Here is a 13,080-nt window from a genome sequence, read left to right on the forward strand (position 1 = left end):
AGTACATTGAGGAGTCAGCCCCCGAGTCAGACTCCAGCATCTCTATGGGGGATGCCAGTGTTTACGCTCTGCTGCACAACCAGACTCGACTCCCCGACCCATCGGTGCTTGTTATTGTTAATGACAAGACCTTCACTGCGAAATTGGACACTGGTGCCAAGGTCAGCGTAATATCAACATCACTCTTCCACCAGATAAGGTCTAATGAAAGTTTGACTGCAGACCGCTCTGTGCTCCGAGCGTACGGAGGAGAGGAGCTGACACCTGTGGGGAGGGTAACTTTCCACTGCAAGCTACAGAAAACATCTCGTGACCTGTCTTTTTTTGTGTTGGATTGTGATTGTGTGCCTCTGCTGAGCAATCAAGCATGCCAGGATCTGGGTCTGGTTGCTTTCGACAGCACAGTCCATGAGGTGAGGGTGGTGCTGGACCCTGTCTCTGAAACATAGAAACATAGAAACATAGAAATTAGGTGCAGGAGTAGGCCATTCGGCCCTTCGAGCCTGCACCGCCATTCAATATGATCATGGCTGATCATCCAACTCAGTATCTCGTACCTGCCTTCTCTCCATACCCTCTGATCCCCTTAGCCACAAGGGCCACATCTAACTCCCTCTTAAATATAGCCAATGAACTGGCCTCGACTACCCTCTGTGGCAGGGAGTTCCAGAGATTCACCACTCTCTGTGTGAATACCCTGACCTCTTCGATGATCAGCTCGGTAAGCTGCCGCTTGTATATAAAATTACTACTGACTCCTCCATAACTCCTGTGTGCCGTCCGCCTCATAGGGTCTCTTTCGCGATGAAAGACAAAGTTAAAGCAATGCTGGACAACATGGTAAACTTGGGGGTGCTAGAAGCTATCAGTAAGCCCACTAGCTGGGTGTCTACGATGGTTGCCACTATAAAAAAAGGGAAGAATGAGATACGGGTCTGCATCAACCCGAAGGACTTGAACACTGCCATTAAGCGGCCCCACTACCCTATGCGGACTGTTGAGGATGTTGCGGCCCAGGTTGGTCAAGCCACCATATTCTCAGTTCTCGATGCTAGGAGTTCCTTTTGGCAGGTTCCACTGCACAGGAGGTCAACTGACTTGACAGCTTTTGCAACGCCATTTGGGAGGTACAAGTTTTTAAGAATGCCTTTTGGGATAAGCTCGGCGAGCGAAGTCTTCCAGCGCTCCATGGAGCAATTGTTTGCTGGGCTGCCATGTTCCATCATTGTCGATGATATCCTCGTGTATGGTCGGGATGTCACAGAACACGACCGAAATCTCCGACGGGTCCTCGACCGGGCTCGCCAGATAAACCTCAAGCTGAACCCGTCCAAGTGTAGGTTCCGGTTGTCTGAAGTGTCGTATGTCGGCCACATCTTTACCTCTCGTGGCCTGAAGCCCGACCCAACAAAAACTGCTGCCATCTCCGAGTTCCCTGCACCTGTTGATGTTGCTGGCCTGCAGCGGTTTCTCGGTATGGTAAATTATCTGGGTAAATTTGTTCCGCGTCTAAGTGAGCTCAGTGCGCCGCTGCGCCTCCTGACAAAGAAGGATGTTGCCTGGTCGTGGAGTCCGCAGCACCAACAGTCGTTTGACACTTTGAAAAAAATGCTGGTCAGCACTCCGGTTCTCTGGTTTTTTGATCTCCGACTACCAATTGTAGTGACCTGCGATGCCTCTCGTTTTGGTCTCGGTGCAGCCTGCATGCAACTATGTGATGGAGATTCTCTGCAGCCTGTCTCGTTTGCCTCTCGTACCATGACGGACACTGAGCAAAGGTATGCCCAAATTGAGAAGGAGCTCCTTGCTGTGGTGTTTGCGTGCTCTAAGTTCCGGGACTTTCTCTTTGGGGTTCGATTCACGGTGGAAACAGACCACCAGCCGCTGGTTACGATATTAAACAAACCTATTCATGCTGCCCCGGCCCGTCTGCAGCGGATGATGCTACAGCTACAGCGGTTCGATTTCAACATTGTGTATAGGAGGGGTACCGAGATGCATGTTGCTGATGCTCTGTCGAGGGCACCTCGGTCCTCCTGTGCCCAGCATCCATACGAGCAGGAGGACCTGCACGTGCTGAATGTGAATTTTGTTCCTTCAAAGCAGCTGCGGTGCCTGCTCGAGCACACTGCTGCCGACCCTGACTTGCAACAGTTGTCTGCTGTCATTCTGCGCGGGTGGCCCCGCAAGCCTGCCTCTCTGCCTGCTGGCGTGCGCCCCTTCTTCCTGGTTCGGGATGAGCTTGTGGTTCGGGAGGGTATCGTCGTGAAAGGTCACAAGGTGGTGATCCCTGCCTCACTCTATGATGCTTACTACTCTGCTGCTCATTTGGGGCATCCGGGCGCTGACGCTACCGTTGCTCATGCTCAAGGGCAGTACTATTGGCCTGCCATGGCCAAGTATATCAAGGCTCGAGTGGCGGCGTGCTCCGAGTGCAACTCCATGGCCCCTCACCAGCAGCGGCAGCCCCTGTTGCTGCAGCCGGCCCCCGACATGCCCTGGTCTTCACTGGCTGCAGATATTTTTAAGTGGCGTGGGAAGCACTACCTGGTGTTGGTGGACTCGTATTCATCCTGGTTTGAAGTGGACCTTCTTCCCACCATCACATCGGAGATGGTCATCGGCAAGCTGCGAACGTCATTTTGCTGTCTTTGGTTCCCCGATCAAGCTCCAGACTGACAACGGCCGTCAATTTACTAGCGCCGAATTTGCTGCCTTCGCTACGAAATGGAACTTTACTCACTTTACTAGCAGCCCTGAATTCCCTCAGAGTAACGGACTGGCTGAACGTGCTGTGCGCAGCGCGAAGACGTTGCTAGAGCAGTCTCGCTTGTCAAACTGCGATTTTTATCAGGGACTGTTAAATTTGCGAAATGTGTCTAGAGACGGTGTTTTGGGTTCACCTGCTCAGCGGCTCATGTCCCGTGTCCTCCGGCCGCCAATGCCGATCGCTCAGCAGTCGCTTGTGCCGGTGGTACGCCACCCTGATACGGTCCACCGCCGTATTTCTCAACGCCACGAAATCCAGCGCCGGTCCCACGACAAGTCTTGCCGCCCCCTTCCCCCCCTCACGACGGGTCAGGTTGTCCGTTTGCAGTCACCTACCGGGTTTTCCAAGCTTGCCACTGTAGTAGGAGTGGCGGACTCACCCCGTTCCTATTTAGTAGACTACGAGGGCATTGTGTACCGTCGCAGTCGCCAACATCTGTTAGCTGTCCGGGAGCCTGCGCCCCCGCTTCCATTCCCGGAGCCTCCCTCTCCGTGGCTCGACTCTCCTCCTCGGATTGTGCCGCCTAGTCCTGTTGTTGTTCGTGCCCCTACCGTGCCTCTAACGGTGCCTCCGAGTTTCGCCTCCCCGGCTGGCACGTCTCCTCCACGTCTTTCTCCTACTGATTCTTCTTCTTCTTCTTATCCGCCTCGGCAGTCGCCATCTAGCAGTCCACCGGTTTCTGGCCAGTCTCCTGTTTTTCTGTCTGATCCGCAGTCCCCACGTAGTTCTCCGCCTCAGCCTTTCTCTTTGGGGGAGGGGAGTGAGGGTGAGGGTGCTGTACGGACCCGCTCAGGTAGAGTTGTCCGGCCCCCTGATCGGTATGGCGACTTTGCTTAATATTGTGCTGTTTGATTAAATGATGCTGTTACTATGTTGCAGGCTTGTATAATTACCCTGCTGCTGTTTATTCTACGGGAAAGGATGTAGCTGGTTATGCATGCAACCAAATATGTAGCTGCCTCATTACCATTTGACACTCCCACCTTAGGTAGTATAACTGTAGTATCTGCATGCACCCTCCCTCTCTTGGTTCCAGTACGTGGTAGACCAGTTGTGGTCAGTGCTGGGACGTGTAGATGTAGTGTCTTAATAAAGACTTAGTGAAGGATTAAGGACCACGTCTAAAGACATCTACAAAAACCATCTTCCTGATGGCAGGAGTGAAATGAGAGCCAGGGTGGTATGGGTCCTTGATGATGCTGGATGCCTTTTCGAGACAGCGACTCATAGATCCATTCAATGGTGAGGAGGTCAGTGTCCGTGATAGACCAGGCAGTGTTCACCACTCTTTGTAATCTCCTTAGTTGGTGAGCATTTAAGTTGCCAAACCAGGCCGCAATCAGTCAATATGCCTTTGCCATACACCTGGGATGGTCAAGAGAGAATTTGTCGACCTACCGAATCTCCTCAATCTTCTATGGAATTGGAAGTGTTTTGGGCTTTCTTTATGATTGCATCAATGTGCTGGGTCCAGGAGAGATCTTCAGAGATATGCACGCCCAGGATCTTGAAGTTGTTGACTCTCTCCACCATTTGATTCGTAGATTAAGACAGTTTTGTGGATCCTCAGCCTTCTTCTTCTAAAGTCATCGACCTTGGTGACTGTGATTACAATAGCATCGGGACCTATGTGGACTGGAGATGACACATCAGTGTTCACATCAATGCGGCTGAGACAGAGAAACTGGGAGTATGGGATAGGGCCTTTGCATGTGGCAGTGTGGGATAAGGTGCAGGCCAGGAAACTGGGTGTTGATGGGTTTCTCATTGATGTCAGTTGATAATATGTTCCCCGTAATGAAGACAGAGAGATCAAGAAAGGTGAGAGAGGTGTTAGAGATAGTCCACGTGAATTAGAGGGCTCTCACCCATATCTCTCACCCATATCTCCTCCTTGTTCTGTAGTTCTGCTTTCACGCCCCTTCCCCCCAGATGGAACAAGGGATAGAGTTACCTGGTCCTCACCTCTCACCCCAATAACCTCCACATCCAACATTACTGTCACCTCCATAGTGATCCCAGCACCAGTCACATCTTCCCATCCTCCCTCCTTTCCGCATCGCTCCATAACTCCTAGGTTCACTCATCCCTTCCTTCCAAACCACCCCCTCCCCAGGTACATTCCCCTGCAACCGCAGGAGATGTAACACCTATCCCTATACCTACCCCCTCACCTCCAGCCAGAGACGCCAGCAGTCCTTCCTGAGAGTATGAAGAGTTCACGTGCATCACATATAATCTCATCTGCTGCATCCAGTGTTCCTGATGTGGCCTCCTGTGCATCAGTTAGACCAAATGTAGACTCGACGATCGTTTAGCTGAGCCATTGCACTTGGTCCACCAAGGCCTATCGGATCTCCCAGTTGTGAAGCATTTTAACTTCCCATTCCCATATTGACCTTTCTGGCCTGGGCCTCTTCCATTGCCAGAGTAAGGCCACATGCAAACTGGAGGAACAGCATCTCATATCTTCATCTCTCCATCTCTGGCATTTGTCTAACCATCTGCCTGTCAAAAAAAAGTCCTCATGGGTATCCACCTATTACCTGTCTGGCTTTGGTCTGCCCCTCTCCTCTTCCAGCTTCTTCCCCCACCCCTCAACACCGTCAGTTTGAAGAAGGGTCCTAACCCTAGGCATCACCTATCCATGTTCTCTAGAGAGGCTGCCTGACCTGCTGAGTTACTCCAGCAGTTTGTGTCATTTTTTGTAAACCAGCTTCTGCAGTTCCTTGTTTCTACATTTAAAGGACACTTAGACAGGTACATGGATAAGAAAGGTTTAGAGGGATATGGGCCAAGCATGCACAAAAGAGGCATCTTGGTTGGGCTGGTCCTTTTTCCGCGTTGAATAATTATATGAGCTGCATCACAGAAATGAAGTCTATTGCTTATGTTGCAGGTTTTTGGTGAGAATTGGATGCTGCACAGATTCTGTAATGGAAGTGCTCCTATTAGAATCTGCTTTGGCACCACTTCATCATCAATAGGATTTCTGTCTAAACACAAGTCGTTCACTTAAAGCTGTTTACATCCTGAATCCTCATCAAGCTGGAATGGGCATGAATACCAGTGTCCTGTTCTAATGTGGGGAAAAGGGATATGACGCTGGCATTATCAGCGACTCTCTGTGGGGTTTTTTGACACTGTTACTTGATAGAAATTGTGGAGATTTCTTCCTAAATTAGACTGCCCTAAACATATATTTCCAATCTCTACCTTTGTTTCTGAATGCTCTGACCACCCAGTGCTTTCCAGCTCCAATTCCAGGCCTCTCAGTTCAGGTTAAACCTGGATCTAAGGTATCTACACTCCATAAAGGACTTATATAGCAAGGATGTCAATGGTTATGGGGAGAAGGCAGGAGAGTGGGGTTGAGAGGGCAAGATAGATCAGCCATGATTGAATGGCGGAGTAGACTCAATGGGCTGAATGGCCCACTTCTGATCCCATGACTTACGAACTTGTGAAGAAGGGTCCTGACCAGAAACGACATCTATCCATTCCCTCCACAGATGCTGCCTGACCCGTTGAGTTCCTCCAGCATTTTGTGTTTTGCTCAAGTCCAGCATCTTCAGTTCCTTATGCCTTCTGTGAAGCTTCTTGTTTTGTTTCTGCCCTTTCTGACTGGGCTCGGGCTCATTGCATAATTTAAAACCTGCAACCTCATCAAGAAAAATATGCATTTTCCATAAATTGTATAATGGGCAATCGGGAAAATTAAATTCTGTTTGGCAAGGTTGCGGAACATTAGGCTAAGTTTGTCGCTTCAAACTAAGTTTATGGAGCAGTTTTATGAAATACATTTACATTATGAGGGCTACAAATTCTGTCAGATTGAAAGTTAGATATGTTGCATTTCTCATGCAAGTCAAAATCTATTTAAGACATGAGAAAGGTTATTTTATGTTCCCTAATGGCAAATGAATACTTTCCAATGTGCAGTGTCATTGCGGTGATCATGTGGGAGAGAGTCGGCACAGAATGTTTCTGCTGTCACAGAACTGAACAAACTGCAAGATTAATATGAAGAAGGTACATGCGGAAAGATTTATAGACTCTAATCACAAATAATTATATTTGCAGCCTACAGATGGCAGGTGTAAAAAAAAACTTCCACGCATTGAATGATTTGTGATTTGATACTAACATTATATCTTACAGTATAATTGAATAGAAAATCTAAATATTGTACAGAAATATTTACTTACGGTCCCTAATTCTAAATGTTTGTGCTTAGGAGAAATGAATAGATGACTGGGTAATCAACAGCTTAAACTATCTCAGCAAAATACTGTCATTGACACATTACTCACATATAACAAAATAAAGACTTGCTTTCTTACGTTTTTGCATTTTCAAATTTCTTACAATATGCTTTTTGAAATGACATCAGCAAAACATCAGTGTTAACATCAGCCATGATCAGTGAATGGTGGTGCTGGCTCAAAGGGCCGAATGGCCTACTCCTGCACCTATTGTCTATTGTCTATTAATATTTGACTTTAATTCACATTCCCTCTGCGCTGAAGATACTCAACTATTGGGCTGAAGGTAACAAGGGGTCAGCCTCTCTGGTGTATTTCAGGACAGTGCACCTTCAGGTCAGTTTGATGTTATAAATCACTGATAATATCTCAGAGTCCTGGAATCAAAGAGTTATACATGATGGCAACAGACCCTTCGGCCCAACTCGTCCATGTTGACCAAGGTACCCACGTGAGTTAGTCCCATTTGCCTTCATTTGACCCGTATCCCAACGTCTATTTCTATCCATGTATCTGTCTAAATGTTTTTAAAACTTAGACATTACTGGTGCCAAATTCCCTCTAATTTTGAATACTACCTGTCCCTATTGCCATGGATACTCCCTACAGATCCACAGTTGTAACGTCACTCCTCTCTGTGGCCAGGTTGTCCACTTGTCCAGTTCGGGGGCGACGACAGATCTACAAGTTAATGTGATCCAACCTTAACAGGAACTCAACTAACTCCCTGAAGTTTCAGGATCCTTTGGCCATAACTGGCCTCTCCACCTAACCCACTGTAAATGTTGTCTGTGTAGAACTAGATCCCTGTCGGAGATGAAGTTGCGTGATTCTTTAGTTCTGTAACACTTACTTAGCCCATCTGCCAATCAACACCCCCCACCTGTGTCCACCTATCACTTGCTATTGCCCCGTCCCCATTTTTCTTTTCTATCTTTCTTCCCTCTACTCCAATCAGTAAATTGGGAAATGCCTTTCCCTGTGTTCACTGCATCAACAATTCAATATATTCCCTTACAATGTGTCAACACCAGTCTTGTTTCCTCCATGAACATTGCATCAGCGAAGCATTTGAGGGGTTGTTACACAGGTCCCAGCCTTACACTGTTCAGAAGGAGCAGCAACCCAGACTGTGGTGCTTCTGCAAAATTCCAGCAATTCTTGAGGGAGCCTCTGCATAAGCCAAGAGCAATGACAACTGTCGGACCAAGCTGGGCGTTAAACATAAAGATCACGCTGAGGAATGTCCATTTATGTCCCGAAACATCGCCTGTTCAATTCCTCCACAGACACTGCCTGACCCGCTGGGTTACTGTAGCACTTTGTATTTTGCTCAAGATTCCAGTATCTGAAGAAGGGTTTCGGCCCGAAACGTCGCCTATTTCCTTCGCTCCATAGATGCTGCTGCACCCGCTGAGTTTCCCCAGCAATTTTGTGTACCTCCAGTATCTGCTGTTCCTTGTGTTGTCAATTTTCATTTTGTGCCTGAATTTCTGAAGGATCTGCTGCTTGGTATTGATACACCAGTTCATGTTGGTATTTACAGAGATGGTGTCATGAGCTCTGTGCCTGATGCTGGGCCAACATTAGTATTGCGAAGGGGATTCAGACCTGCAAGTGACTGTGGCCCATTTTCTAATGGCATTCATTGATCCAGATATGATGCCCAGTGATCCAACCCAAAGGAAACTGCTTTTATCCACAATGTTTTGGTCAACAGCACGTGCAAATCAGTCCTATTTCTCGGCTGTGCTCTTGGCCTGATCATATATTCATCTGTGTTCCTTTGTGGGGCTGTTAAAATTTGTTTACTAGAATCCCATTAAACATCTTGAAAGATTTCATTATATTAAAAGTGTTGAATGCAGGCTCATTTCTGTTGTTTAGCACACATCAGAATTTTTGGACTATAAGCCTAATAAATGTTCTATTGCTTTGCATGCATTTCAGTAATAGATTTTTGTTTGAGTAAATCACACACTGCCTTTGCACAGAGATGCCTGTAATCCAAGCTATCTAATATATTTGTCAGCAAGCTTAACAGCTAAAACTCTAATAGGCCTTCTTAGCAGAATGGAGAGATGGGATACTTGGGTCTTTCACAAACCCTCACCTTTTTTATGAACAGGATTTATCATGCTGTTTTCAGTTTTATATTCAGGAAATATCAACATGGCTTGCAGAATACCCGGTGCTTGTGAACTGAACTCGGACTTGTCGATATCTTAGAGCTTTGCTCTTTGTCAGTTGAAACCTCTCTTTCCCATTTGATTTCTTCTATTGGGGCCAGTACATATTTTGATGTTCTTGCAATTCATAGAACTAGACCCTGTCTCCATTGCTAGGATAGCCAGCGCAGAGCTGTTTCTTTTCCTGGAGCCAGAAGTGACTGCAGATGCTGGAATCTGGTGCAAAACCCAAAGTGATGGAGGAATTCGGCAAATCAGTGTATCTGTGGAAGGAATGGACGCCATTCTTTCTGGCCGGGACACTGCAGACTGAAGGAGTAGGGGGAGAATTCTGGAAAAGAGTGGGTGAGGCACCTGCCAGGCTTTGCCTTACTCCAACAGTCTGAAGAAGTAACCTGACCCGAAATATCATCTGTCTTTTCCTCCACAGATACTGTCTGACCCACTGAGTTCATCCCGCAGTGTTTTTTACTTATTTTCCTCCATGCCACTCTCATTAAAGCTTCACTCCAGTATGATTTACTGCCTAAGTGAAAGTGACAGTGTTCTAACCGTGATGTATGCATTGTCGTCCAGATGAGGTCTCCAGGGCTATGCATGTGTTCATCTCGTTAAGTGTGCCAACATTAGTCATGCAAAGTCAATTATAATTCAGAGCAGCTGGTTCATTTGATCATCATTGTTTAATGGTATATAGGATTACTCTCCAGTTGGAAAGCTGTGGCATTTGTTTCCTGGAGTGCTTTAAGTTAGCCTCATCTGTTCAACATCATTCAAACCTAGGATGAAGAATGCAATGCAACATTTCAAGTGCCGAGTTGCCAGGGGAACGTTCATTCCTGTTCAATAATTATTATCCCAGGAGTGCGGAGCTATCAGTGCAGATACAAAGCACATTTCTGCTAATTCAACAAAATAAGACCAAATAACATTACCAGGCAATTTTCTCTGGCAAAAGCAATTAATTAAGATGATTTATTTGCTTTGGGTGAAATAGTTGCATCATCTTCAGAGCTTCAAGAATAAAAAATGACAAGCATTGTGAGAGATTTGTACGTTAGCCAGATATTGGAAATGCAATAGATGGTTCATCTCCTCAAGCTCATTCCCTTGTTCACCTACGTCTGACCCTCAACAGCTAGGCACATTTTTCTTTATGTTAGAGCTTACTCAAAGTAAGTGTAATCCACGTAGATCTCAGTTAACTGGCCAAAGTGGCAGGGGACATTGAAATATCAATAAGGCATAACATCGTGATAAGTTCTACGGCTAATTGTTCAGTCTTATTTGCTGTACAGATTTTCTTATTGTTGGGGGAAATTAATTTTCCCTGCAAGTAAGATATCACAGTCTAAGGAGTGGTGCCACAGGTCACAAGAATAGAATCTACAAGCATATTGTCAAGTGTAATTTCAGCATACAACTTGCTCACAGCAAACTTCCACGTATGACAATGTAAAATAGACTGCTTTTGAGATGTTAGAGTTTAATTTAGTTTATTATTGTCACATGTACCGACTTACAATGAAAGGCCTTTTGTTTCATGCTATTCAGTCAACGAATGGACTATACATGATTACTATCAAGCCGTCCACGGAATACAGATATGGGATAAAGGGTATGAAATTTAGTGCAAGATAAAGTCTATAAAGTCTGATTAAAGATAGTTCAAAGGTCTCCAATGAGGTAGATGGGTGGTTAGGATTGCTCACTAGTTGGTGAGAGGATGGTTCAGTTGCCTGATAACAGCTGGGAAGAAACTGTCCCTGAATCTGGAAGAGGGGAGAAGAGGGAGTGAGAGAGGTAAGATGGGTCCTTGATTATGCTGGTGGCCTTGACGAGGCAGCACCAAGTGTCGATGGAGTCAATGAAATGGAGGTTAGTTTCTTGCAGTCTTTAATGGAGTTGTTCCCAAACCATGCTGTTATGCATCCTGATAAAATGCTTTCTATGGTTCATCTGTAGAAGCTGGTGTGGGTTGTTTGGGACATACCAAACTTCCTAAACCTAAGGAAGTCAAGGTGTTCTTGTGCTTTCTTGGCCATAGCTTCAATGTAGCTGGTCCAGGACAAATTGCTGCTGATATTTATTCCTAAGTTTTCAACAATCTCTACTTCGGTGCCTTCAATGAATGCGTGTACAGCTTTGCTTTCTGAAGCCAATCACCTTTGTCTTACTGACATTGAGGGAGAGGTAGTTGTCTTGGAACCAGGTTAGGAGGTTCTCAATCTCCCTGTACTCCGTCTCGTCTTTATCTTATATCCAGCCCACGGTGTCGCCTGCAAATTTGTAAATTGAGTTGGATTGGTATTTGGCTGCAAAGTCATGAGTGTATAAGAAGTATAGAAGGGGGCTGAGAAGGCATCCTTGCAGGGAACCAGTGTTGAAGATTATCGTACAGAATGATTTGTCACCCAACCTCATTGATTGTGGTCTTGTTGGCCAGTAAGTCGAGAATCCAGTTGCAGAGGGGAATGCTGACTCCAAGTTATTTTTTTTAAATTTTAAATTTATTTATTTATTTATTAGAAGTACAGTAAATTACAATAATACACATCAGATATATCTTATTACATTTGTTGTACCACTTCGTTTTTCGAGCTTTAAAAAAGATAGAAATAAAAGAAGTAAGGAAAGTGAGCTAGAATCGTGAAGGTGCAGGAAAGTGTTGGGAAAAGAAAGCCCCTTAGGGAGGAAGTTAGAGAAGGAAGTGTTAGAGAAAGAAGCACTAAGTGTCAGCCTGTTTTTAGTTCAGTGAGCTAGTACCATTTGGTCATGTTCCTTGAAACCTTCCTCTCCATGTATCCGTCCAATGTATTTTAAATGTTGTTGTAGTACTTGTCTCAACCACTTCATTTGGCAGTTCATTCTATACAGCCAGCACCCTTTGTGTGAAAAAGCTGGGAGCAATTGGATAATTCAATGTTCATGCCTTTGAATTGTGGGCTACCCAAGGGGAAAGTGAGGTGATGTTCTTCCACCTTGCGTATTCTTCTTCTCTCTGGATTTGTATGCCTGTAGTACCATTCCTTGTTCTGGAGGGAGATATTGCTTTAGTTATCAATGTGGGATGAGGTATTGGTGCAGTATAAACTATCACCAGAAGTGGTTCCCTGATTCCAACTGGTCTCCACAACAGAGGGAGATGATCCTCACAGCTCTGCCAGCAGTTCCCCACCGCTGCTGTTCTAAGTGCTACTGAATAATACAACACACCAGGGGAAGCATTCTGAGATTTTCAATCAGTTCTGCAAACAGTTCTAAAACAGTCTACACTTTAGCTTAAATTCAGCCTTTACATTCAGGCACCAGTTTAATTCTTATCAAATCAGAATGAAATTCCTCAAATACACAACATCAGTCCATGCCGAGGAAACCCTGGAGCTGAGAGGTCAACGTATTAGAAATGCTTCCCCCACCTGCTCACCCTCCAGCCCAATTCCCTTGCAATGTGCGTTTCACTGAGAGGAGATGGCAGGAACACAGGATTTACAAGCTGCCTCTGTGCATCTGTGGATGAGGGCCAGAGGCCAGGATCAAGCTGGGACTTTCTCCACATCTACATTAAATTCACAAGCAGCTTGTTGTTAATTTCAAGTCAGCAAAGCTGTGCCACATCTTGACATGTGACGGGGATGTGACAGGAATCTGCATGTGGTTGGAGAAAGGAGACCTTCCCCTGCGACACCTGCCCACTCAACAAGAGGAGGAAGCTTCGCCCATCTCAGACAGTGCTCTCAGCTGACGCTCAGCACCACAGCCGTGGTGCCTCACATGATGTTTGCAGGCAGATTTAATCCAGTCTTGAAGTTTTGTTCTTCCCTGATGCAGAGTCCAATCCTTCTCTCATTGAGAC

General features: G+C 46.0%; 1 long non-coding RNA gene across 1 annotated transcript in view; it reads left to right on the forward strand.

Moving 5' to 3' along the window:
* LOC116991205 overlaps window positions 1-13,080 on the forward strand; it is a 254,808-nt gene that overhangs the window by 133,026 nt on the left and 108,702 nt on the right. The gene's annotated exons all lie outside the window — the stretch shown is intronic.

Source organism: Amblyraja radiata, chromosome 33 (assembly GCF_010909765.2).
Source record: "Amblyraja radiata isolate CabotCenter1 chromosome 33, sAmbRad1.1.pri, whole genome shotgun sequence".
Classification (NCBI taxonomy): domain Eukaryota; kingdom Metazoa; phylum Chordata; class Chondrichthyes; order Rajiformes; family Rajidae; genus Amblyraja; species Amblyraja radiata.